Consider the following 25653-nt stretch of genomic DNA (forward strand, 5'->3'; position numbering starts at 1 on the left):
TTTTACCGGTTTCCAGCGTTTAATTAGGCTGGAACTTGAATAACGTAGCTTCTTCTACCCCAAAAGCATATAAAATATGCTCAATTCTGGGCTCCGGGGCAAAAGTTATGGCTGTTTGAAGTTTGCAGCCGAATTAACCTTCAAAATTCAACCTGTAGGTTCCGATTTATATTTTTACCGGTTTCCCGCGTTTAATTAGGCTGGAACTTGAATAACGTAGCTTCTTGTACCCCAAAAGCATATAAAATATGCTCAATTCTTGGCTCCGGGGCAAAAGTTATGGCTGTTTGAAGTTTGCAGCCGAATTAACCTTCAAAATTCAACCGGTAGGTTTCGATTTATAATTTAACCAGTTTCCCCGTTTAATTTGGCTGCCTGGTGATTGAAGTAGCTTCTTCTACCCCAAAAACATATAAAATATGCTCAATTCTGGGATCCGGGGCAAAAGTTATGGCTGTTTAAAGTTTGCAGCCGAATTAAACATCAAAATTCAACCTGTAGGTTCCGATTTATATTTTTACCGGTTTCCCGCGTTTAATTAGGCTGGAACTTTAATAACGTAGCTTCTTCTACCCCAAAAGCATATAAAATATGCTCAATTCTGGGCTCCGGGGCAAAAGTTATGGCTGTTTGAAGTTTGCAGCCGAATTAACCTTCACAATTCAACCTGTAGGTTTTGTTTTCTATTTTTACCGATATCCCCCGTTTAATTCAGCTGGCAGGTGAAAAACGTAGCTTCTTCTACCCAAAAGCATATAAAATATGCTCAATCCTGGGTTCCGGGGCAAAAGATATGGCTGTTTGAAGTTTGCAGCCGAATTAACCTTCTAAATTCAACCTATAGGTTCCGATTTATATTTTTACCGGTTTGCCCCGTTTAATTCGGCTGGCAGGTGAATAAAGTAGCTTCTTCTACCCCAAAAACAAATAAAATATGCTCAATTCTGGGCTCCGGGGCAAAAGTTATGGCTGTTTGAAGTTTGCAGCCGAATTAACCTTCAAAATTCAACCTGTAGGTTCCGATTTATATTTTTACCGGTTTCCCGCGTTTAATTAGGCTGGAACTTGAATAACTTCTTCTACCCCAAAAGCATATAAAATATGCTAAATTCTGGTTTCCAGAGCAAAAGTTATGGCTGTTTAAAGTTTGCAGCCGAATTAACCATCAAAATTCAACCTGTAGGTTCCGATTTATATTTTTACCGTTTTCCCTTATGGCTGTTTGAAGTTTGCAGCCGAATTAACCTTCAAAATTCAACCTGTAGGTTTCGTTTTCTATTTTTACCGATATCCCCCGTTTAATTCGGCTGGCAGGTGAATAACGTAGCTTCTTCTACCCCAAAAGCATATAAAATATGCTCAATTCTGGGCTCCGGGGCAAAAGTTATGGCTGTTTGAAGTTTGCACCCGAATTAACCTTCAAAATTCAACCTGTAGATTCTGATTTATATTTTTACCGGTTTGCCCCGTTTAATTCGGATGGCAGGTGAATAAAGTAGCTTCTTCTACCCCAAAAGCATATAAAATATGCTCAATTCTGGGCTCCGGGGCAAAAGTTATGGCTGTTTGAAGTTTGCAGCCGAATTAACCTTCAAAATTCAACCGGTAGGTTTCGATTTATAATTTAACCAGTTTCCCCGTTTAATTTGGCTGCCTGGTGATTGAAGTAGCTTCTTCTACCCCAAATATGCTAAATTCAACCTATAGGTTCCGATTTATATTTTTACCGGTTTGCCCCGTTTAATTCGGCTGGCAGGTGAATAAAGTAGCTTCTTCTACCCCAAAAACATATAAAATATGCTCAATTCTGGGCTCCGGGGCAAAAGTTATGGCTGTTTGAAGTTTGCAGCCGAATTAACCTTCAAAATTCAACCTGTAAGTTCCGATTTATATTTTTACCGGTTTCCCGCGTTTAATTAGGCTGGAACTTGAATAACGTAGCTTCTTGTACCCCAAAAGCATATAAAATATGCTCAATTCTTGGCTCCGGGGCAAAAGTTATGGCTGTTTGAAGTTTGCAGCCGAATTAACCTTCAAAATTCAACCGGTAGGTTTCGATTTATAATTTAACCAGTTTCCCCGTTTAATTTGGCTGCCTGGTGATTGAAGTAGCTTCTTCTACCCCAAAAACATATAAAATATGCTCAATTCTGGGCTCCGGGGCAAAAGTTATGGCTGTTTAAAGTTTGCAGCCGAATTAAACATCAAAATTCAACCTGTAGGTTCCGATTTATATTTTTACCGGTTTCCCGCGTTTAATTAGGCTGGAACTTTAATAACGTAGCTTCTTCTACCCCAAAAGCATATAAAATATGCTCAATTCTGGGCTCCGGGGCAAAAGTTATGGCTGTTTGAAGTTTGCAGCCGAATTAACCTTCACAATTCAACCTGTAGGTTTTGTTTTCTATTTTTACCGATATCCCCCGTTTAATTCAGCTGGCAGGTGAAAAACGTAGCTTCTTCTACCCAAAAGCATATAAAATATGCTCAATCCTGGGTTCCGGGGCAAAAGATATGGCTGTTTGAAGTTTGCAGCCGAATTAACCTTCTAAATTCAACCTATAGGTTCCGATTTATATTTTTACCGGTTTGCCCCGTTTAATTCGGCTGGCAGGTGAATAAAGTAGCTTCTTCTACCCCAAAAACAAATAAAATATGCTCAATTCTGGGCTCCGGGGCAAAAGTTATGGCTGTTTGAAGTTTGCAGCCGAATTAACCTTCAAAATTCAACCTGTAGGTTCCGATTTATATTTTTACCGGTTTCCCGCGTTTAATTAGGCTGGAACTTGAATAACTTCTTCTACCCCAAAAGCATATAAAATATGCTAAATTCTGGTTTCCAGAGCAAAAGTTATGGCTGTTTAAAGTTTGCAGCCGAATTAACCATCAAAATTCAACCTGTAGGTTCCGATTTATATTTTTACCGTTTTCCCTTATGGCTGTTTGAAGTTTGCAGCCGAATTAACCTTCAAAATTCAACCTGTAGGTTTCATTTTCTATTTTTACCGATATCCCCCGTTTAATTCGGCTGGCAGGTGAATAACGTAGCTTCTTCTACCCCAAAAGCATATAAAATATGCTCAATTCTGGGCTCCGGGGCAAAAGTTATGGCTGTTTGAAGTTTGCACCCGAATTAACCTTCAAAATTCAACCTGTAGATTCTGATTTATATTTTTACCGGTTTGCCCCGTTTAATTCGGATGGCAGGTGAATAAAGTAGCTTCTTCTACCCCAAAAACATATAAAATATGCTCAATTCTGGGCTCCGGGGCAAAAGTTATGGCTGTTTGAAGTTTGCAGCCGAATTAACCATCAAAATTCAACCTGTAGGTTCCGATTTATATTTTTACCGGTTTCCCTTATGGCTGTTTGAAGTTTGCAGCCGAATTAACCTTCAAAATTCAACCTGTAGGTTTCGTTTTCTATTTTTACCGATATCCCCCGTTTAATTCGGTGAATAACGTAGCTTCTTCTAGCCCAAAAGAATATAAAATATGCTCAATTAAGGGCTCCGGGGCAAAAGTTATGGCTGTTTAAAGTTTGCAGCCGAATTAACCATCAAAATTCAACCTGTAGGTTCCGATTTATATTTTTACCGTTTTCCCTTATGGCTGTTTGAAGTTTGCAGCCGAATTAACCTTCAAAATTCAACCTGTAGGTTTCGTTTTCTATTTTTACCGATATCCCCCGTTTAATTCGGCTGGCAGGTGAATAACGTAGCTTCTTCTACCCCAAAAGCATATAAAATATGCTCAATTCTGGGCTCCGGGGCAAAAGTTATGGCTGTTTGAAGTTTGCAGCCGAATTAACCTTCAAAATTCAACCTGTAGATTCTGATTTATATTTTTACCGGTTTGCCCCGTTTAATTCGGCTGGCAGGTGAATAAAGTAGCTTCTTCTACCCCAAAAACATATAAAATATGCTCAATTCTGGGCTCCGGGGCAAAAGTTATGGCTGTTTGAAGTTTGCAGCCGAATTAACCATCAAAATTCAACCTGTAGGTTCCGATTTATATTTTTACCGGTTTCCCTTATGGCTGTTTGAAGTTTGCAGCCGAATTAACCTTCAAAATTCAACCTGTATGTTTCGTTTTCTATTTTTACCGATATCCCCCGTTTAATTCGGTTGGCAGGTGAATAACATAGCTTCTTCTACCCGAAAAGCATATAAAATATGCTCAATTCTGGGCTCCGGGGCAAAAGTTATGGCTGTTTGAAGTTTGCAGCCGAATTAACCTTCAAAATTCAACCTGTAGGTTCCGATTTATATTTTTACCGGTTTGCCTCGTTGAATTCGGCTGGCAGGTGAATAAAGTAGCTTCTTCTACCCCAAAAACATATAAAATATGCTCAATTCTGGGATCCGGGGCAAAAGTTATGCCTGTTTAAAGTTTGCAGCCGAATTAACCTTCAAAATTCAACCTGTAGGTTCCGATTTATATTTTTACTGGTTTTCCCTGTTTAATTCGGCTGGCAGGTGAATAAAGTAGCTTCTTCTACCCCAAAAACATATAAAATATGCTCAATTCTGGGTTCCGGGGCAAAAGTTATGGCTATTTGAAGTTTGCAGCCGAATTAACCTTCAAAATTCAACCGGTAGGTTCCGATTTATATTTTTACCGGTTTCCCCCGTTTAATTTGGCTGGCTGGTGAATAAAGTAGCTTCTTCTACCCCAAAAGCATATAAAATATGCTCAATTCTGGGCTTCGGGGCAAAAGTTATGGCTGTTTAAAGTTTGCAGCCGAATTAAACATCAAAATTCAACCTGTAGGTTCCGATTTATATTTTTACCGGTTTCCCGCGTTTAATTAGGCTGGAACTTTAATAACGTAGCTTCTTCTACCCCAAAAGCATATAAAATATGCTCAATTCTGGGCTCCGGGGCAAAAGTTATGGCTGTTTGAAGTTTGCAGCCGAATTAACCTTCACAATTCAACCTGTAGGTTTTGTTTTCTATTTTTACCGATATCCCCCGTTTAATTCAGCTGGCAGGTGAAAAACATAGCTTCTTCTACCCAAAAGCATATAAAATATGCTCAATCCTGGGTTCCGGGGCAAAAGATATGGCTGTTTGAAGTTTGCAGCCGAATTAACCTTCTAAATTCAACCTATAGGTTCCGATTTATATTTTTACCGGTTTGCCCCGTTTAATTCGGCTGGCAGGTGAATAAAGTAGCTTCTTCTACCCCAAAAACATATAAAATATGCTCAATTCTGGGCTCCGGGGCAAAAGTTATGGCTGTTTGAAGTTTGCAGCCGAATTAACCTTCAAAATTCAACCTGTAAGTTCCGATTTATATTTTTACCGGTTTCCCGCGTTTAATTAGGCTGGAACTTGAATAACGTAGCTTCTTCTACCCCAAAAGCATATAAAATATGCTCAATTCTGGGCTCCGGGGCAAAAGTTATGGCTGTTTGAAGTTTGCAGCCGAATTAACCTTCAAAATTCAACCTGTAGGTTCCGATTTATATTTTTACCGGTTTCCCGCGTTTAATTAGGCTGGAACTTGAATAACGTAGCTTCTTCTACCCCAAAAGCATATAAAATATGCTCAATTCTGGGCTCCGGGGCAAAAGTTATGGCTGTTTGAAGTTTGCAGCCGAATTAACCTTCAAAATTCAACCTGTAGGTTCCGATTTATATTTTTACCGGTTTCCCGCGTTTAATTAGGCTGGAACTTGAATAACGTAGCTTCTTGTACCCCAAAAGCATATAAAATATGCTCAATTCTTGGCTCCGGGGCAAAAGTTATGGCTGTTTGAAGTTTGCAGCCGAATTAACCTTCAAAATTCAACCGGTAGGTTTCGATTTATAATTTAACCAGTTTCCCCGTTTAATTTGGCTGCCTGGTGATTGAAGTAGCTTCTTCTACCCCAAAAACATATAAAATATGCTCAATTCTGGGCTCCGGGGCAAAAGTTATGGCTGTTTAAAGTTTGCAGCCGAATTAAACATCAAAATTCAACCTGTAGGTTCCGATTTATATTTTTACCGGTTTCCCGCGTTTAATTAGGCTGGAACTTTAATAACGTAGCTTCTTCTACCCCAAAAGCATATAAAATATGCTCAATTCTGGGCTCCGGGGCAAAAGTTATGGCTGTTTGAAGTTTGCAGCCGAATTAACCTTCACAATTCAACCTGTAGGTTTTGTTTTCTATTTTTACCGATATCCCCCGTTTAATTCAGCTGGCAGGTGAAAAACGTAGCTTCTTCTACCCAAAAGCATATAAAATATGCTCAATCCTGGGTTCCGGGGCAAAAGATATGGCTGTTTGAAGTTTGCAGCCGAATTAACCTTCTAAATTCAACCTATAGGTTCCGATTTATATTTTTACCGGTTTGCCCCGTTTAATTCGGCTGGCAGGTGAATAAAGTAGCTTCTTCTACCCCAAAAACAAATAAAATATGCTCAATTCTGGGCTCCGGGGCAAAAGTTATGGCTGTTTGAAGTTTGCAGCCGAATTAACCTTCAAAATTCAACCTGTAGGTTCCGATTTATATTTTTACCGGTTTCCCGCGTTTAATTAGGCTGGAACTTGAATAACTTCTTCTACCCCAAAAGCATATAAAATATGCTAAATTCTGGTTTCCAGAGCAAAAGTTATGGCTGTTTAAAGGTTGCTGCCGAATTAACCATCAAAATTCAACCTGTAGGTTCCGATTTATATTTTTACCGTTTTCCCTTATGGCTGTTTGAAGTTTGCAGCCGAATTAACCTTCAAAATTCAACCTGTAGGTTTCGTTTTCTATTTTTACCGATATCCCCCGTTTAATTCGGCTGGCAGGTGAATAACGTAGCTTCTTCTACCCCAAAAGCATATAAAATATGCTCAATTCTGGGCTCCGGGGCAAAAGTTATGGCTGTTTGAAGTTTGCACCCGAATTAACCTTCAAAATTCAACCTGTAGATTCTGATTTATATTTTTACCGGTTTGCCCCGTTTAATTCGGATGGCAGGTGAATAAAGTAGCTTCTTCTACCCCAAAAACATATAAAATATGCTCAATTCTGGGCTCCGGGGCAAAAGTTATGGCTGTTTGAAGTTTGCAGCCGAATTAACCATCAAAATTCAACCTGTAGGTTCCGATTTATATTTTTACCGGTTTCCCTTATGGCTGTTTGAAGTTTGCAGCCGAATTAACCTTCAAAATTCAACCTGTAGGTTTCGTTTTCTATTTTTACCGATATCCCCCGTTTAATTCGGTGAATAACGTAGCTTCTTCTAGCCCAAAAGAATATAAAATATGCTCAATTAAGGGCTCCGGGGCAAAAGTTATGGCTGTTTAATGTTTGCAGCCAAATTAACCTTCAAAATTCAACCTGTAGGTTTCGTTTTCTATTTTTACCGATATCCCCCGTTTAATTCGGCTGGCAGGTGAATAACGTAGCTTCTTATACCCCAAAAGCATATAAAATATGCTCAATTCTGGGCTCCGGGGCAAAAGTTATGGCTGTTTGAAGTTTGCAGCCGAATTAACCTTCTAAATTCAACCTATAGGTTCCGATTTATATTTTTACCGGTTTGCCCCGTTTAATTCGGCTGGCAGGTGAATAAAGTAGCTTCTTCTACCCCAAAAACATATAAAATATGCTCAATTCTTGGCTCCGGGGCAAAAGTTATGGCTGTTTGAAGTTTGCAGCCGAATTAACCTTCAAAATTCAACCTGTAGGTTCCTATTTATATTTTTACCGGTTTCCCGCGTTTAATTAGGCTGGAACTTGAATAACGTAGCTTCTTCTACCCCAAAAGCATATAAAATATGCTCAATTCTGGGCTCCGGGGCAAAAGTTATGGCTGTTTAAAGTTTGCAGCCGAATTAAACATCAAAATTCAACCTGTAGGTTCCGATTTATATTTTTACCGGTTTCCCGCGTTTAATTAGGCTGGAACTTTAATAACGTAGCTTCTTCTACCCCAAAAGCATATAAAATATGCTCAATTCTGGGCTCCGGGGCAAAAGTTATGGCTGTTTGAAGTTTGCAGCCGAATTAACCTTCACAATTCAACCTGTAGGTTTTGTTTTCTATTTTTACCGATATCCCCCGTTTAATTCAGCTGGCAGGTGAAAAACATAGCTTCTTCTACCCAAAAGCATATAAAATATGCTCAATCCTGGGTTCCGGGGCAAAAGATATGGCTGTTTGAAGTTTGCAGCCGAATTAACCTTCTAAATTCAACCTATAGGTTCCGATTTATATTTTTACCGGTTTGCCCCGTTTAATTCGGCTGGCAGGTGAATAAAGTAGCTTCTTCTACCCCAAAAACATATAAAATATGCTCAATTCTGGGCTCCGGGGCAAAAGTTATGGCTGTTTGAAGTTTGCAGCCGAATTAACCTTCAAAATTCAACCTGTAGGTTCCGATTTATATTTTTACCGGTTTCCCGCGTTTAATTAGGCTGGAACTTGAATAACGTAGCTTCTTCTACCCCAAAAGCATATAAAATATGCTAAATTCTGGTTTCCAGAGCAAAAGTTATGGCTGTTTAAAGTTTGCAGCCGAATTAACCATCAAAATTCAACCTGTAGGTTCCGATTTATATTTTTACCGTTTTCCCTTATGGCTGTTTGAAGTTTGCAGCCGAATTAACCTTCAAAATTCAACCTGTAGGTTTCGTTTTCTATTTTTACCGATATCCCCCGTTTAATTCAGCTGGCAGGTGAATAACGTAGCTTCTTCTACCCCAAAAGCATATAAAATATGCTCAATTCTGGGCTCCGGGGCAAAAGTTATGGCTGTTTGAAGTTTGCAGCCGAATTAACCTTCAAAATTCAACCTGTAGATTCTGATTTATATTTTTACCGGTTTGCCCCGTTTAATTCGGCTGGCAGGTGAATAAAGTAGCTTCTTCTACCCCAAAAACATATAAAATATGCTCAATTCTGGGCTCCGGGGCAAAAGTTATGGCTGTTTGAAGTTTGCAGCCGAATTAACCATCAAAATTCAACCTGTAGGTTCCGATTTATATTTTTACCGGTTTCCCTTATGGCTGTTTGAAGTTTGCAGCCGAATTAACCTTCAAAATTCAACCTGTAGGTTTCGTTTTCTATTTTTACCGATATCCCCCGTTTAATTCGGTGAATAACGTAGCTTCTTCTAGCCCAAAAGCATATAAAATATGCTCAATTAAGGGCTCCGGGGCAAAAGTTATGGCTGTTTAATGTTTGCAGCCAAATTAACCTTCAAAATTCAACCTGTAGGTTTCGTTTTCTATTTTTACCGATATCCCCCGTTTAATTCGGCTGGCAGGTGAATAACGTAGCTTCTTATACCCCAAAAGCATATAAAATATGCTCAATTCTGGGCTCCGGGGCAAAAGTTATGGCTGTTTGAAGTTTGCAGCCGAATTAACCTTCTAAATTCAACCTATAGGTTCCGATTTATATTTTTACCGGTTTGCCCCGTTTAATTCGGCTGGCAGGTGAATAAAGTAGCTTCTTCTACCCCAAAAACATATAAAATATGCTCAATTCTTGGCTCCGGGGCAAAAGTTATGGCTGTTTGAAGTTTGCAGCCGAATTAACCTTCAAAATTCAACCTGTAGGTTCCTATTTATATTTTTACCGGTTTCCCGCGTTTAATTAGGCTGGACCTTGAATAACGTAGCTTCTTCTACCCCAAAAGCATATAAAATATGCTCAATTCTGGGCTCCGGGGCAAAAGTTATGGCTGTTTAAAGTTTGCAGCCGAATTAAACATCAAAATTCAACCTGTAGGTTCCGATTTATATTTTTACCGGTTTCCCGCGTTTAATTAGGCTGGAACTTTAATAACGTAGCTTCTTCTACCCCAAAAGCATATAAAATATGCTCAATTCTGGGCTCCGGGGCAAAAGTTATGGCTGTTTGAAGTTTGCAGCCGAATTAACCTTCACAATTCAACCTGTAGGTTTTGTTTTCTATTTTTACCGATATCCCCCGTTTAATTCAGCTGGCAGGTGAAAAACGTAGCTTCTTCTACCCAAAAGCATATAAAATATGCTCAATCCTGGGTTCCGGGGCAAAAGATATGGCTGTTTGAAGTTTGCAGCCGAATTAACCTTCTAAATTCAACCTATAGGTTCCGATTTATATTTTTACCGGTTTGCCCCGTTTAATTCGGCTGGCAGGTGAATAAAGTAGCTTCTTCTACCCCAAAAACATATAAAATATGCTCAATTCTGGGCTCCGGGGCAAAAGTTATGGCTGTTTGAAGTTTGCAGCCGAATTAACCTTCAAAATTCAACCTGTAGGTTCCGATTTATATTTTTACCGGTTTCCCGCGTTTAATTAGGCTGGAACTTGAATAACGTAGCTTCTTCTACCCCAAAAGCATATAAAATATGCTAAATTCTGGTTTCCAGAGCAAAAGTTATGGCTGTTTAAAGTTTGCAGCCGAATTAACCATCAAAATTCAACCTGTAGGTTCCGATTTATATTTTTACCGTTTTCCCTTATGGCTGTTTGAAGTTTGCAGCCGAATTAACCTTCAAAATTCAACCTGTAGGTTTCGTTTTCTATTTTTACCGATATCCCCCGTTTAATTCGGTGAATAACGTAGCTTCTTCTAGCCCAAAAGCATATAAAATATGCTCAATTAAGGGCTCCGGGGCAAAAGTAATGGCTGTTTAATGTTTGCAGCCAAATTAACCTTCAAAATTCAACCTGTAGGTTTCGTTTTCTATTTTTACCGATATCCCCCGTTTAATTCGGCTGGCAGGTGAATAACGTAGCTTCTTATACCCCAAAAGCATATAAAATATGCTCAATTCTGGGCTCCGGGGCAAAAGTTATGGCTGTTTGAAGTTTGCAGCCGAATTAACCTTCTGAATTCAACCTATAGGTTCCGATTTATATTTTTACCGGTTTGCCCCGTTTAATTCGGCTGGCAGGTGAATAAAGTAGCTTCTTCTACCCCAAAAACATATAAAATATGCTCAATTCTTGGCTCCGGGGCAAAAGTTATGGTTGTTTGAAGTTTGCAGCCGAATTAACCTTCAAAATTCAACCTGTAGGTTCCTATTTATATTTTTACCGGTTTCCCGCGTTTAATTAGGCTGGAACTTGAATAACGTAGCTTCTTCTACCCCAAAAGCATATAAAATATGCTCAATTCTGGGCTCCGGGGCAAAAGTTATGGCTGTTTGAAGTTTGCAGCCGAATTAACCTTCAAAATTCAACCTGTAGGTTCCGATTTATATTTTTACCGGTTTCCCGCGTTTAATTAGGCTGGAACTTGAATAACGTAGCTTCTTCTACCCCAAAAGCATATAAAATATGCTCAATTCTTGGCTCCGGGGCAAAAGTTATGGCTGTTTGAAGTTTGCAGCCGAATTAACCATCAAAATTCAACCTGTAGGTTCCGATTTATATTTTTACGGGTTTGCCCCGTTTAATTTGGCTGGCAGGTGAATAAAGTAGCTTCTTCTACCCCAAAAACATATAAAACAAGCTCAATTCTTGGTCTCGGGGCAAAAGTTATGGCTGTTTGAAGTTTGCAGCCAAATTAACCTTTAAAATTCAACCTGTAGGTTACATTTTCTATTTTTACCGATATCCCCCGTTTAATTCGGCTGACAGGTGAATAACGTAGCTTCTTCTACCCCAAAAGCATATAAAATATGCTCAATTCTGGGCTCCGGGGCAAAAGTTATGGCTGTTTGAAGTTTGCAGTCGAATTAACCTTCAAAATTCAACCTGTAGGTTCCGATTTATATATTTACCGGTTTGCCCCGTTTAATTCAGCTGGCAGGTGAATAAAGTAGCTTTTTCTACCCAAAAAACATATAAAACATGCTCAATTCTGGGTTCCGGGGCAAAAGTTATGGCTGTTTGAAGTTTGCAGCCAAATTAACCTTCAAAATTCAACCTGTAGGTTTCGTTTTCTAATTTTACCGATACCCCCGTTTAATTCGGCTGGCACGTGAATAATGTAGCTTCTTCTACCCCAAAAGCATATAAAATATGCTCAATTCTGGGCTCCGGGGCAAAAGTTATGGCTGTTTGAAGTTTGCAGCCGAATTAACCTTCACAATTCAACCTGTAGGTTTTGTTTTCTATTTTTACCGATATCCCCCGTTTAATTCAGCTGGCAGGTGAAAAACGTAGCTTCTTCTACCCCAAAAGCATATAAAATATGCTCAATCCTGGGTTCCGGGGCAAAAGATATGGCTGTTTGAAGTTTGCAGCCGAATTAACCTTCAAAATTCAACCTGTAGGTTCCGATTTATATTTTTACCGGTTTTCCGCGTTTAATTAGGCTGGAACTAGAATAACGTAGCTTCTTCTACCCCAAAAGCATATAAAATATGCTCAATTCTGGGCTCCGGGGCAAAAGTTATGGCTGTTTGAAGTTTGCAGCCGAATTAACCTTCAAAATTCAACCTGTAGGTTCGGATTTATATTTTTACCGGTTTCCCGCGTTTAATTAGGCTGGAACTTGAATAACGTAGCTTCTTCTACCCCAAAAGCATATAAAATATGCTCAATTCTTGGCTCCGGGGCATAAGTTATGGAAGTTTGAAGTTTGCAGCCGAATTAACGTTCAAAATTCAACCTGTAGGTTCCGATTTATATTTTTACCGGTTTGCCCCGTTTAATTCGGCTGGCAGGTTAATAAAGTAGTTTCTTCTACCCCAAAAACATATAAAACATGCTCAATTCTGGGTTCCGGGGCAAAAGTTATGGCTGTTTGAAGTTTGCAGCCGAATTAACCATCAAAGTTCAACCTGTAGGTTCCGATTTATATTTTTACGGGTTTGCCCTGTTTAATTTGGCTGGCAGGTGAATAAAGTAGCTTCTTCTACCCCAAAAACATATAAAACAAGCTCAATTCTGGGTCTCGGGGCAAAAGTTATGGCTGTTTGAAGTTTGCAGCCAAATTAACCTTTAAAATTCAACCTGTAGGTTACATTTTCTATTTTTACCGATATCCCCCGTTTAATTCGGCTGACAGGTGAATAACGTAGCTTCTTCTACCCCAAAAGCATATAAAATATGCTCAATTCTGGGCTCCGGGGCAAAAGTTATGGCTGTTTGAAGTTTGCAGCCGAATTAACCTTCAAAATTTATCCGGTAGGTTCCGATTTATATTTTTACCGGTTTCCCCCGTTTAATTTGGCTGGCTGGTGAATAAAGTAGCTTCTTCTACACCAAAAACATATAAAATATGCTCAATTCTGGGTTCCAGAGGAAAAGTTATGGCTGTTTGAAGTTTGCAGCCGAATTAACCATCAAAATTCAACCTGTAGGATCCGATTTATATTTTTACCGGTTTCCCTTATGGCTGTTTGAAGTTTGCGGCCGAATTAACCTTCAAAATTCAACCTATAGGTTTCGTTTTCTATTTTTACCTATATCCCCCGTTTAATTCGGTTGGCAGGTGAATAACGTAGCTTCTTCTACCCCAAAAACATATAAAATATGCTCAATTCTGGGATCCGGGGCAAAAGTTATGCCTGTTTAAAGTTTGCAGCCGAATTAACCTTCAAAATTCAACCTGTAGGTTCCGATTTATATTTTTACCGGTTTCCCGCGTTTAATTAGGCTGGAACTTGAATAACGTAGCTTCTTCTACCCCAAAAGCATATAAAATATGCTCAATTCTTGGCTCCGGGGCAAAAGTTATGGCTGTTTGAAGTTTGCAGCCGAATTAACCTTCAAAATTCAACCTGTAGGTTCCGATTTATATTTTTTTTCCGGTTTGCCCCGTTTAATTCGGCTGGCAGGTGAATAAAGTAGCTTCTTCTACCCCAAAAACATATAAAATATGCTCAATTCTGGGTTCCGGGGCAAAAGTTATGGCTGTTTGAAGTTTGCAGCCAAATTAACCTTCAAAATTCAACCTGTAGGTTTCGTTTTCTATTTTTACCGATATCCCCTGTTTAATTCGGCTGACAGGTGAATAACGTAGCTTCTTCTACCCCAAAAGCATATAAAATATGCTCAATTCTGGGCTCCGGGGCAAAAGTTATGGTTGTTTGAAGTTTGCAGCCGAATTAACCTTCAAAATTCAACCTGTAGGTTCCGATTTATATTTTTACCGGTTTCCCGCGTTTAATTAGGCTGGAACTTGAATAACGTAGCTTCTTCTACCCCAAAAGCATATAAAATATGCTCAATTCTGGTTTCCAGAGCAAAAGTTATGGCTGTTTAAAGTTTGCAGCCGAATTAACCATCAAAATTCAACCTGTAGGATCCGATTTATATTTTTACCGTTTTCCCTTATGGCTGTTTGAAGTTTGCAGCCGAATTAACCTTCAAAATTCAACCTGTAGGTTTCGTTTTCTAATTTTACCGATACCCCCGTTTAATTCGGCTGGCACGTGAATAACGTAGCTTCTTCTACCCCAAAAGCATATAAAATATGCTCAATTCTGGGCTCCGGGGCAAAAGTTATGGCTGTTTGAAGTTTGCAGCCGAATTAACCTTCACAATTCAACCTGTAGGTTTTGTTTTCTATTTTTACCGATATCCCCCGTTTAATTCAGCTGGCAGGTGAAAAACGTAGCTTCTTCTACCCCAAAAGCATATAAAATATGCTCAATCCTGGGTTCCGGGGCAAAAGATATGGCTGTTTGAAGTTTGCAGCCGAATTAACCTTCAAAATTCAACCTGTAGGTTCCGATTTATATTTTTACCGGTTTCCCGCGTTTAATTAGGCTGGAACTTGAATAACGTAGCTTCTTCTACCCCAAAAACATATAAAATATGCTCAATTCTGGGTTCCGGGGCAAAAGTTATGGCTGTTTGAAGTTTGCAGCCGAATTAACCTTTAAAATTCAACCTGTAGGTTCCGATTTATATTTTTACCGGTTTGCCTCGTTTAATTCGGCTGGCAGGTGAATAAAGTAGCTTCTTCTACCCCAAAAACATATAAAATATGCTCAATTCTGGGATCCGGGGCAAAAGTTATGCCTGTTTAAAGTTTGCAGCCGAATTAACCTTCAAAATTCAACCTGTAGGTTCCGATTTATATTTTTACCGGTTTCCCGCGTTTAATTAGGCTGGAACTTGAATAACGTAGCTTCTTCTACCCCAAAAGCATATAAAATATGCTCAATTCTTGGCTCCGGGGCAAAAGTTATGGCTGTTTGAAGTTTGCAGCCGAATTAACCTTCAAAATTCAACCTGTAGGTTCCGATTTATATTTTTTTTCCGGTTTGCCCCGTTTAATTCGGTTGGCAGGTGAATAAAGTAGCTTCTTCTACCCCAAAAACATATAAAATATGCTCAATTCTGGGTTCCGGGGCAAAAGTTATGGCTGTTTGAAGTTTGCAGCCAAATTAACCTTCAAAATTCAACCTGTAGGTTTCGTTTTCTATTTTTACCGATATCCCCTGTTTAATTCGGCTGACAGGTGAATAACGTAGCTTCTTCTACCCCAAAAGCATATAAAATATGCTCAATTCTGGGCTCCGGGGCAAAAGTTATGGCTGTTTGAAGTTTGCAGCCGAATTAACCTTCAAAATTCAACCTGTAGGTTCCGATTTATATTTTTACCGGTTTGTCCCGTTTAATTCAGCTGCCAGGTGAATAAAGTAGCTTCTTCTACCCCAAAAACATATAAAATATGCTCAATTCTGGGTTCCGTGGCAAAAGTTATGGCTGTTTGAAGTTTGCAGCCGAATTAACCTTCAAAATTACCCCGGTAGGTTCCGATTTATAATTTTACCAGTTTCCCCATTTAATTTGGCTGCCTGGTGATTGAAGTAGCTTCTTCTACCCCAAAAACATATAAAATATGCTCAATTCTGGGTTCCAGAGCAAAAGTTATGGCTGTTTAAAGTTTGCAGCCGAATTAAACATCAAAATTCAACCTGTAGGTTCCGATTTATATTTTTACCGTTTCCCTTATGGCTGTTTGAAGTTTGCAGCCGAATTAACCTTCAAAATTCAACCTGTAGGTTTCGTTTTCTATTTTTACCGATATCCCCCGTTTAATTCGGCTGGCAGGTGAATAACGTAGCTTCTTCTACCCCAAAAACATATAAAATATGCTCAATTCTGGGTTCCGGGGCAAAAGTTATGGCTGTTTGAAGTTTGCAGCCGAATTAACCTTCAAAATTCAACCTGTAGGTTCCGATTTATATTTTTACCGGTTTCCCGTGTTTAATTAGGCTAGAACATGAATAACGTAGCTTCTTCAACCCCAAAAGCATATAAAATATGCTCAATTCTGGGCTCCGGGGCAAAAGTTATGGCTGTTTGAAGTTTGCAGCCGAATTAACCTTGAAAATTCAACCTTTAGGTTCCGATTTATATTTTTACCGGTTTGCCCCGTTTAACTCGGCTGGCAGGTGAATAAAGTAGCTTCTTCTAAGCCAAAAACATATAAAATATGCTCAATTCTGGGTTCCGGGGCAAAAGTTATGGCTGTTTGAAGTTTGCAGCCAAATTAACCTTCAAAATTCAACCTGTAGGTTTCGTTTTCTATTTTTACCGATATCCCCTGTTTAATTTGGCTGGCTGGTGAATAAAGTAGCTTCTTCTACCCCAAAAACATATAAAATATGCTCAATTCTGGGTTCTAGAGCAAAAGTTATGGCGGTTAGAAGTTTGCAGCCGAATTAACCATCAAAATTCAACCTGTAGGTTCCGATTATATTTTTACCGGTTTCCCTTATGGCTGTTTGAAGTTTGCAGCCGAATTAACCTTCAAAATTCAACCTGTAGGTTTCGTTTTCTATTTTTACCGATATCCCCCGTTTAATTCGGTGAATAACGTAGCTTCTTCTACGCCAAAAGCATATAAAATATGCTCAATTAAGGGCTTCGGGGCAAAAGTCATGGCTGTTTGATGTTTGCAGCTGAATTAACCTTCAAAATTCAACCTGTAGGTTTCGTTTCCGATTTATATTTTTATCGGTTTCCCCCGTTTAATTTGGCTGGCTGGTGAATAAAGTAGCTTCTTCTACCCCAAAAACATATAAAATATGCTCAATTCTGGGTTCCAGACCAAAAGGTATGGCTGTTTGAAGTTTGCAGCCGAATTAACTATCAAAATTCAACCTGTAGGTTCCGATTTATATTTTTACCGGTTTCCCTTATGGCTGTTTGAAGTTTACAACCGAATTAACCTTCAAAATTCAACATGTAGGTTTCGTTTTCTATTTTTACCGATATCCCCCGTTTAATTCGGCTGGCAGGTGAATAACGTAGCTTCTTCTACCCCAAAAGCATATAAAATTTGCTCAATTCTGGGCTCCGGGGCAAAAGTTATGGATGTTTGAAGTTTGCAGCCAAATTAACCTTCAAAATTCAACCTGTAGGTTTCGTTTTCTATTTTTACCGATATCCCCCGTTTAATTCGGCTGGAAGGTGAATAACGTAGCTTCTTCTACCCCAAAAGCATATAAAATATGCTCAATTCTGGGCTCCGGGGCAAAAGTTATGGCTGTTTGAAGTTTGCAGCCGAATTAACCTTTAAAATTCAATCTGTAGGTTCCGATTTATATTTTTACCGGTTTGCCCCGTTTAATTCGGCTGGCAGGTGAATAAAGTAGCTTCTTCTACCCCAAAAACATATAAAATATGCTCAATTCTGGGTTCCGGGGGAAAAGTTATGTCTATTTGAAGTTTGCAGCCGAATTAACCTTCAAAATTCAACCGGTAGGTTCCGATTTATATTTTTACCGGTTTCCCCCGTTTAATTTGGCTGGCTGGTGAATAAAGTAGCTTCTTCTACCACAAAAACATATAAAATATGCTCAATTCTGGGTTCCAGAGCAATAGTTATGGCTGTTTAAAGTTTGCAGCCGAATTAACCTTTAAAATTCAACCTATAGGTTCCGATTTATAATTTTACCGGTTTCCCTTATGGTTGTTTGAAGTTTGCAGCCGAATTACCCTTAGAAATTCAACCTGTAGGTTCTGATTTATATTTTTACCTGTTTCCCACGTTTAATTCGGCTGGGAGGTGAATAAAGTAGCTTCTTCTACCCCAAAAACATATAAAATATGCTCAATTCTGGGATCCGGGGCAAAAGTTATGCCTGTTTAAAGTTTGCAGCCGAATTAACCTTCAAAATTCAACCTGTAGGTTCCGATTTATATTTTTACCGGTTTCCCGCGTTTAATTAGGCTGGAACTTGAATAACGTAGCTTCTTCTACCCCAAAAGCATATAAAATATGCTCAATTCTGGGCTCTGGGGCAAAAGTTATTGCTGTTTGAAGTTTGCAGCCGAATTAACCTTCAAAATTTAACCGGTAGGTTCCGATTTATATTTTTACCGGTTTCCCCCGTTTAAGTTGGCTGGCTGGTGAATAAAGTAGCTTCTTCTACACCAAAAACATATAAAATATGCTCAATTCTGGGTTCCAGAGGAAAAGTTATGGCTGTTTGAAGTTTGCAGCCGAATTAACCATCAAAATTCAACCTGTAGGATCCGATTTATATTTTTACCGGTTTCCCTTATGGCTGTTTGAAGTTTGCAGCCGAATTAACCTTCAAAATTCAACCTGTATGTTTCGTTTTCTATTTTTACCGATATCCCCCGTTTAATTCGGTTGGCAGGTGAATAACATAGCTTCTTCTACCCGAAAAGCATATAAAATATGCTCAATTCTGGGCTCCGGGGCAAAAGTTATGGCTGTTTGAAGTTTGCAGCCGAATTAACCTTCAAAATTCAACCTGTAGGTTCCGATTTATATTTTTACCGGTTTGCCTCGTTGAATTCGGCTGGCAGGTGAATAAAGTAGCTTCTTCTACCCCAAAAACATATAAAATATGCTCAATTCTGGGATCCGGGGCAAAAGTTATGCCTGTTTAAAGTTTGCAGCCGAATTAACCTTCAAAATTCAACCTGTAGGTTCCGATTTATATTTCTACCGGTTTTCCCCATTTAATTCGGCTGGCAGGTGAATAAAGTAGTTTCTTCTACCCCAAAAACATATAAAATATGCTCAATTCTGGGTTCCGGGGCAAAAGTTATGACTATTTGAAGTTTGCAGCCGAATTAACATTCAAAATTCAACCGGTAGGTTCCGATTTATATTTTTCCCGGTTTCCCCCGTTTAATTTGGCTGGCTGGTGAATAAAGTAGCTTCTTCTACCCCAAAAACATATAAAATATGCTCAATTCTGGGCTCCGGGGCAAAAGTTATGGCTGTTTGAAGTTTGCAGCCGAATTAACCTTCAAAATTCAACCTGTAGGTTCCGATTTATATTTTTACCGGTTTGTCCCGTTTAATTCAGCTGCCAGGTGAATAAAGTAGCTTCTTCTACCCCAAAAACATATAAAATATGCTCAATTCTGGGTTCCGTGGCAAAAGTTATGGCTGTTTGAAGTTTGCAGCCGAATTAACCTTCAAAATTACCCCGGTAGGTTCCGATTTATAATTTTACCAGTTTCCCCATTTAATTTGGCTGCCTGGTGATTGAAGTAGCTTCTTCTACCCCAAAAACATATAAAATATGCTCAATTCTGGGTTCCAGAGCAAAAGTTATGGCTGTTTAAAGTTTGCAGCCGAATTAAACATCAAAATTCAACCTGTAGGTTCCGATTTATATTTTTACCGTTTCCCTTATGGCTGTTTGAAGTTTGCAGCCGAATTAACCTTCAAAATTCAACCTGTAGGTTCCGATTTATATTTTTACCGGTTTCCCGTGTTTAATTAGGCTAGAACATGAATAACGTAGCTTCTTCAACCCCAAAAGCATATAAAATATGCTCAATTCTGGGCTCCGGGGCAAAAGTTATGGCTGTTTGAAGTTTGCAGCCGAATTAACCTTGAAAATTCAACCTTTAGGTTCCGATTTATATTTTTACCGGTTTGCCCCGTTTAACTCGGCTGGCAGGTGAATAAAGTAGCTTCTTCTAAGCCAAAAACATATAAAATATGCTCAATTCTGGGTTCCGGGGCAAAAGTTATGGCTGTTTGAAGTTTGCAGCCAAATTAACCTTCAAAATTCAACCTGTAGGTTTCGTTTTCTATTTTTACCGATATCCCCTGTTTAATTTGGCTGGCTGGTGAATAAAGTAGCTTCTTCTACCCCAAAAACATATAAAATATGCTCAATTCTGGGTTCTAGAGCAAAAGTTATGGCGGTTAGAAGTTTGCAGCCGAATTAACCATCAAAATTCAACCTGTAGGTTCCGATTATATTTTTACCGGTTTCCCTTATGGCTGTTTGAAGTTTGCAGCCGAATTAACCTTCAAAATTCAACCTGTAGGTTTCGTTTTCTATTTTTACCGATATCCCCCGTTTAATTCGGTGAATAACGTAGCTTCTTCTACGCCAAAAGCATATAAAATATGCTCAATTAAGGGCTTCGGGGCAAAAGTCATGGCTGTTTGATGTTTGCAGCTGAATTAACCTTCAAAATTCAACCTGTAGGTTTCGTTTCCGATTTATATTTTTATCGGTTTCCCCCGTTTAATTTGGCTGGCTGGTGAATAAAGTAGCTTCTTCTACCCCAAAAACATATAAAATATGCTCAATTCTGGGTTCCAGACCAAAAGGTATGGCTGTTTGAAGTTTGCAGCCGAATTAACTATCAAAATTCAACCTGTAGGTTCCGATTTATATTTTTACCGGTTTTCCCCATTTAATTCGGCTGGCAGGTGAATAAAGTAGTTTCTTCTACCCCAAAAACATATAAAATATGCTCAATTCTGGGTTCCGGGGCAAAAGTTATGACTATTTGAAGTTTGCAGCCGAATTAACATTCAAAATTCAACCGGTAGGTTCCGATTTATATTTTTCCCGGTTTCCCCCGTTTAATTTGGCTGGCTGGTGAATAAAGTAGCTTCTTCTACCCCAAAAACATATAAAATATGCTCAATTCTGGGCTCCGGGGCAAAAGTTATGGCTGTTTGAAGTTTGCAGCCGAATTAACCTTCAAAATTCAACCTGTAGGTTCCGATTTATATTTTTACCGGTTTGTCCCGTTTAATTCAGCTGCCAGGTGAATAAAGTAGCTTCTTCTACCCCAAAAACATATAAAATATGCTCAATTCTGGGTTCCGTGGCAAAAGTTATGGCTGTTTGAAGTTTGCAGCCGAATTAACCTTCAAAATTACCCCGGTAGGTTCCGATTTATAATTTTACCAGTTTCCCCATTTAATTTGGCTGCCTGGTGATTGAAGTAGCTTCTTCTACCCCAAAAACATATAAAATATGCTCAATTCTGGGTTCCAGAGCAAAAGTTATGGCTGTTTAAAGTTTGCAGCCGAATTAAACATCAAAATTCAACCTGTAGGTTCCGATTTATATTTTTACCGTTTCCCTTATGGCTGTTTGAAGTTTGCAGCCGAATTAACCTTCAAAATTCAACCTGTAGGTTCCGATTTATATTTTTACCGGTTTCCCGTGTTTAATTAGGCTAGAACATGAATAACGTAGCTTCTTCAACCCCAAAAGCATATAAAATATGCTCAATTCTGGGCTCCGGGGCAAAAGTTATGGCTGTTTGAAGTTTGCAGCCGAATTAACCTTGAAAATTCAACCTTTAGGTTCCGATTTATATTTTTACCGGTTTGCCCCGTTTAACTCGGCTGGCAGGTGAATAAAGTAGCTTCTTCTAAGCCAAAAACATATAAAATATGCTCAATTCTGGGTTCCGGGGCAAAAGTTATGGCTGTTTGAAGTTTGCAGCCAAATTAACCTTCAAAATTCAACCTGTAGGTTTCGTTTTCTATTTTTACCGATATCCCCTGTTTAATTTGGCTGGCTGGTGAATAAAGTAGCTTCTTCTACCCCAAAAACATATAAAATATGCTCAATTCTGGGTTCTAGAGCAAAAGTTATGGCGGTTAGAAGTTTGCAGCCGAATTAACCATCAAAATTCAACCTGTAGGTTCCGATTATATTTTTACCGGTTTCCCTTATGGCTGTTTGAAGTTTGCAGCCGAATTAACCTTCAAAATTCAACCTGTAGGTTTCGTTTTCTATTTTTACCGATATCCCCCGTTTAATTCGGTGAATAACGTAGCTTCTTCTACGCCAAAAGCATATAAAATATGCTCAATTAAGGGCTTCGGGGCAAAAGTCATGGCTGTTTGATGTTTGCAGCTGAATTAACCTTCAAAATTCAACCTGTAGGTTTCGTTTCCGATTTATATTTTTATCGGTTTCCCCCGTTTAATTTGGCTGGCTGGTGAATAAAGTAGCTTCTTCTACCCCAAAAACATATAAAATATGCTCAATTCTGGGTTCCAGACCAAAAGGTATGGCTGTTTGAAGTTTGCAGCCGAATTAACTATCAAAATTCAACCTGTAGGTTCCGATTTATATTTTTACCGGTTTTCCCCATTTAATTCGGCTGGCAGGTGAATAAAGTAGTTTCTTCTACCCCAAAAACATATAAAATATGCTCAATTCTGGGTTCCGGGGCAAAAGTTATGACTATTTGAAGTTTGCAGCCGAATTAACATTCAAAATTCAACCGGTAGGTTCCGATTTATATTTTTCCCGGTTTCCCCCGTTTAATTTGGCTGGCTGGTGAATAAAGTAGCTTCTTCTACCCCAAAAACATATAAAATATGCTCAATTCTGGGCTCCGGGGCAAAAGTTATGGCTGTTTGAAGTTTGCAGCCGAATTAACCTTCAAAATTCAACCTGTAGGTTCCGATTTATATTTTTACCGGTTTGTCCCGTTTAATTCAGCTGCCAGGTGAATAAAGTAGCTTCTTCTACCCCAAAAACATATAAAATATGCTCAATTCTGGGTTCCGTGGCAAAAGTTATGGCTGTTTGAAGTTTGCAGCCGAATTAACCTTCAAAATTACCCCGGTAGGTTCCGATTTATAATTTTACCAGTTTCCCCATTTAATTTGGCTGCCTGGTGATTGAAGTAGCTTCTTCTACCCAAAAAACATATAAAATATGCTCAATTCTGGGTTCCAGAGCAAAAGTTATGGCTGTTTAAAGTTTGCAGCCGAATTAAACATCAAAATTCAACCTGTAGGTTCCGATTTATATTTTTACCGTTTCCCTTATGGCTGTTTGAAGTTTGCAGCCGAATTAACCTTCAAAATTCAACCTGTAGGTTCCGATTTATATTTTTACCGGTTTCCCGTGTTTAATTAGGCTAGAACATGAATAACGTAGCTTCTTCAACCCCAAAAGCATATAAAATATGCTCAATTCTGGGCTCCGGGGCAAAAGTTATGGCTGTTTGAAGTTTGCAGCCGAATTAACCTTGAAAATTCAACCTTTAGGTTCCGATTTATATTTTTACCGGTTTGCCCCGTTTAACTCGGCTGGCAGGTGAATAAAGTAGCTTCTTCTAAGCCAAAAACATATAAAATATGCTCAATTCTGGGTTCCGGGGCAAAAGTTATGGCTGTTTGAAGTTTGCAGCCAAATTAACCTTCAAAATTCAACCTGTAGGTTTCGTTTTCTATTTTTACCGATATCCCCTGTTTAATTTGGCTGGCTGGTGAATAAAGTAGCTTCTTCTACCCCAAAAACATATAAAATATGCTCAATTCTGGGTTCTAGAGCAAAAGTTATGGCGGTTAGAAGTTTGCAGCCGAATTAACCATCAAAATTCAACCTGTAGGTTCCGATTATATTTTTACCGGTTTCCCTTATGGCTGTTTGAAGTTTGCAGCCGAATTAACCTTCAAAATTCAACCTGTAGGTTTCGTTTTCTATTTTTACCGATATCCCCCGTTTAATTCGGTGAATAACGTAGCTTCTTCTACGCCAAAAGCATATAAAATATGCTCAATTAAGGGCTTCGGGGCAAAAGTCATGGCTGTTTGATGTTTGCAGCTGAATTAACCTTCAAAATTCAACCTGTAGGTTTCGTTTCCGATTTATATTTTTATCGGTTTCCCCCGTTTAATTTGGCTGGCTGGTGAATAAAGTAGCTTCTTCTACCCCAAAAACATATAAAATATGCTCAATTCTGGGTTCCAGACCAAAAGGTATGGCTGTTTGAAGTTTGCAGCCGAATTAACTATCAAAATTCAACCTGTAGGTTCCGATTTATATTTTTACCGGTTTTCCCCATTTAATTCGACTGGCAGGTGAATAAAGTAGTTTCTTCTACCCCAAAAACATATAAAATATGCTCAATTCTGGGTTCCGGGGCAAAAGTTATGACTATTTGAAGTTTGCAGCCGAATTAACATTCAAAATTCAACCGGTAGGTTCCGATTTATATTTTTCCCGGTTTCCCCCGTTTAATTTGGCTGGCTGGTGAATAAAGTAGCTTCTTCTACCCCAAAAACATATAAAATATGCTCAATTCTGGGCTCCGGGGCAAAAGTTATGGCTGTTTGAAGTTTGCAGCCGAATTAACCTTCAAAATTCAACCTGTAGGTTCCGATTTATATTTTTACCGGTTTGTCCCGTTTAATTCAGCTGCCAGGTGAATAAAGTAGCTTCTTCTACCCCAAAAACATATAAAATATGCTCAATTCTGGGTTCCGTGGCAAAAGTTATGGCTGTTTGAAGTTTGCAGCCGAATTAACCTTCAAAATTACCCCGGTAGGTTCCGATTTATAATTTTACCAGTTTCCCCATTTAATTTGGCTGCCTGGTGATTGAAGTAGCTTCTTCTACCCCAAAAACATATAAAATATGCTCAATTCTGGGTTCCAGAGCAAAAGTTATGGCTGTTTAAAGTTTGCAGCCGAATTAAACATCAAAATTCAACCTGTAGGTTCCGATTTATATTTTTACCGTTTCCCTTATGGCTGTTTGAAGTTTGCAGCCGAATTAACCTTCAAAATTCAACCTGTAGGTTTCGTTTTCTATTTTTACCGATATCCCCCGTTTAATTCGGCTGGCAGGTGAATAACGTAGCTTCTTCTACCCCAAAAACATATAAAATATGCTCAATTCTGGGTTCCGGGGCAAAAGTTATGGCTGTTTGAAGTTTGCAGCCGAATTAACCTTCAAAATTCAACCTGTAGGTTCCGATTTATATTTTTACCGGTTTCCCGTGTTTAATTAGGCTAGAACATGAATAACGTAGCTTCTTCAACCCCAAAAGCATATAAAATATGCTCAATTCTGGGCTCCGGGGCAAAAGTTATGGCTGTTTGAAGTTTGCAGCCGAATTAACCTTGAAAATTCAACCTTTAGGTTCCGATTTATATTTTTACCGGTTTGCCCCGTTTAACTCGGCTGGCAGGTGAATAAAGTAGCTTCTTCTAAGCCAAAAACATATAAAATATGCTCAATTCTGGGTTCCGGGGCAAAAGTTATGGCTGTTTGAAGTTTGCAGCCAAATTAACCTTCAAAATTCAACCTGTAGGTTTCGTTTTCTATTTTTACCGATATCCCCTGTTTAATTTGGCTGGCTGGTGAATAAAGTAGCTTCTTCTACCCCAAAAACATATAAAATATGCTCAATTCTGGGTTCTAGAGCAAAAGTTATGGCGGTTAGAAGTTTGCAGCCGAATTAACCATCAAAATTCAACCTGTAGGTTCCGATTATATTTTTACCGGTTTCCCTTATGGCTGTTTGAAGTTTGCAGCCGAATTAACCTTCAAAATTCAACCTGTAGGTTTCGTTTTCTATTTTTACCGATATCCCCCGTTTAATTCGGTGAATAACGTAGCTTCTTCTACGCCAAAAGCATATAAAATATGCTCAATTAAGGGCTTCGGGGCAAAAGTCATGGCTGTTTGATGTTTGCAGCTGAATTAACCTTCAAAATTCAACCTGTAGGTTTCGTTTCCGATTTATATTTTTATCGGTTTCCCCCGTT

Source organism: Lotus japonicus, chromosome 3 (assembly GCF_012489685.1).
Source record: "Lotus japonicus ecotype B-129 chromosome 3, LjGifu_v1.2".
Classification (NCBI taxonomy): domain Eukaryota; kingdom Viridiplantae; phylum Streptophyta; class Magnoliopsida; order Fabales; family Fabaceae; genus Lotus; species Lotus japonicus.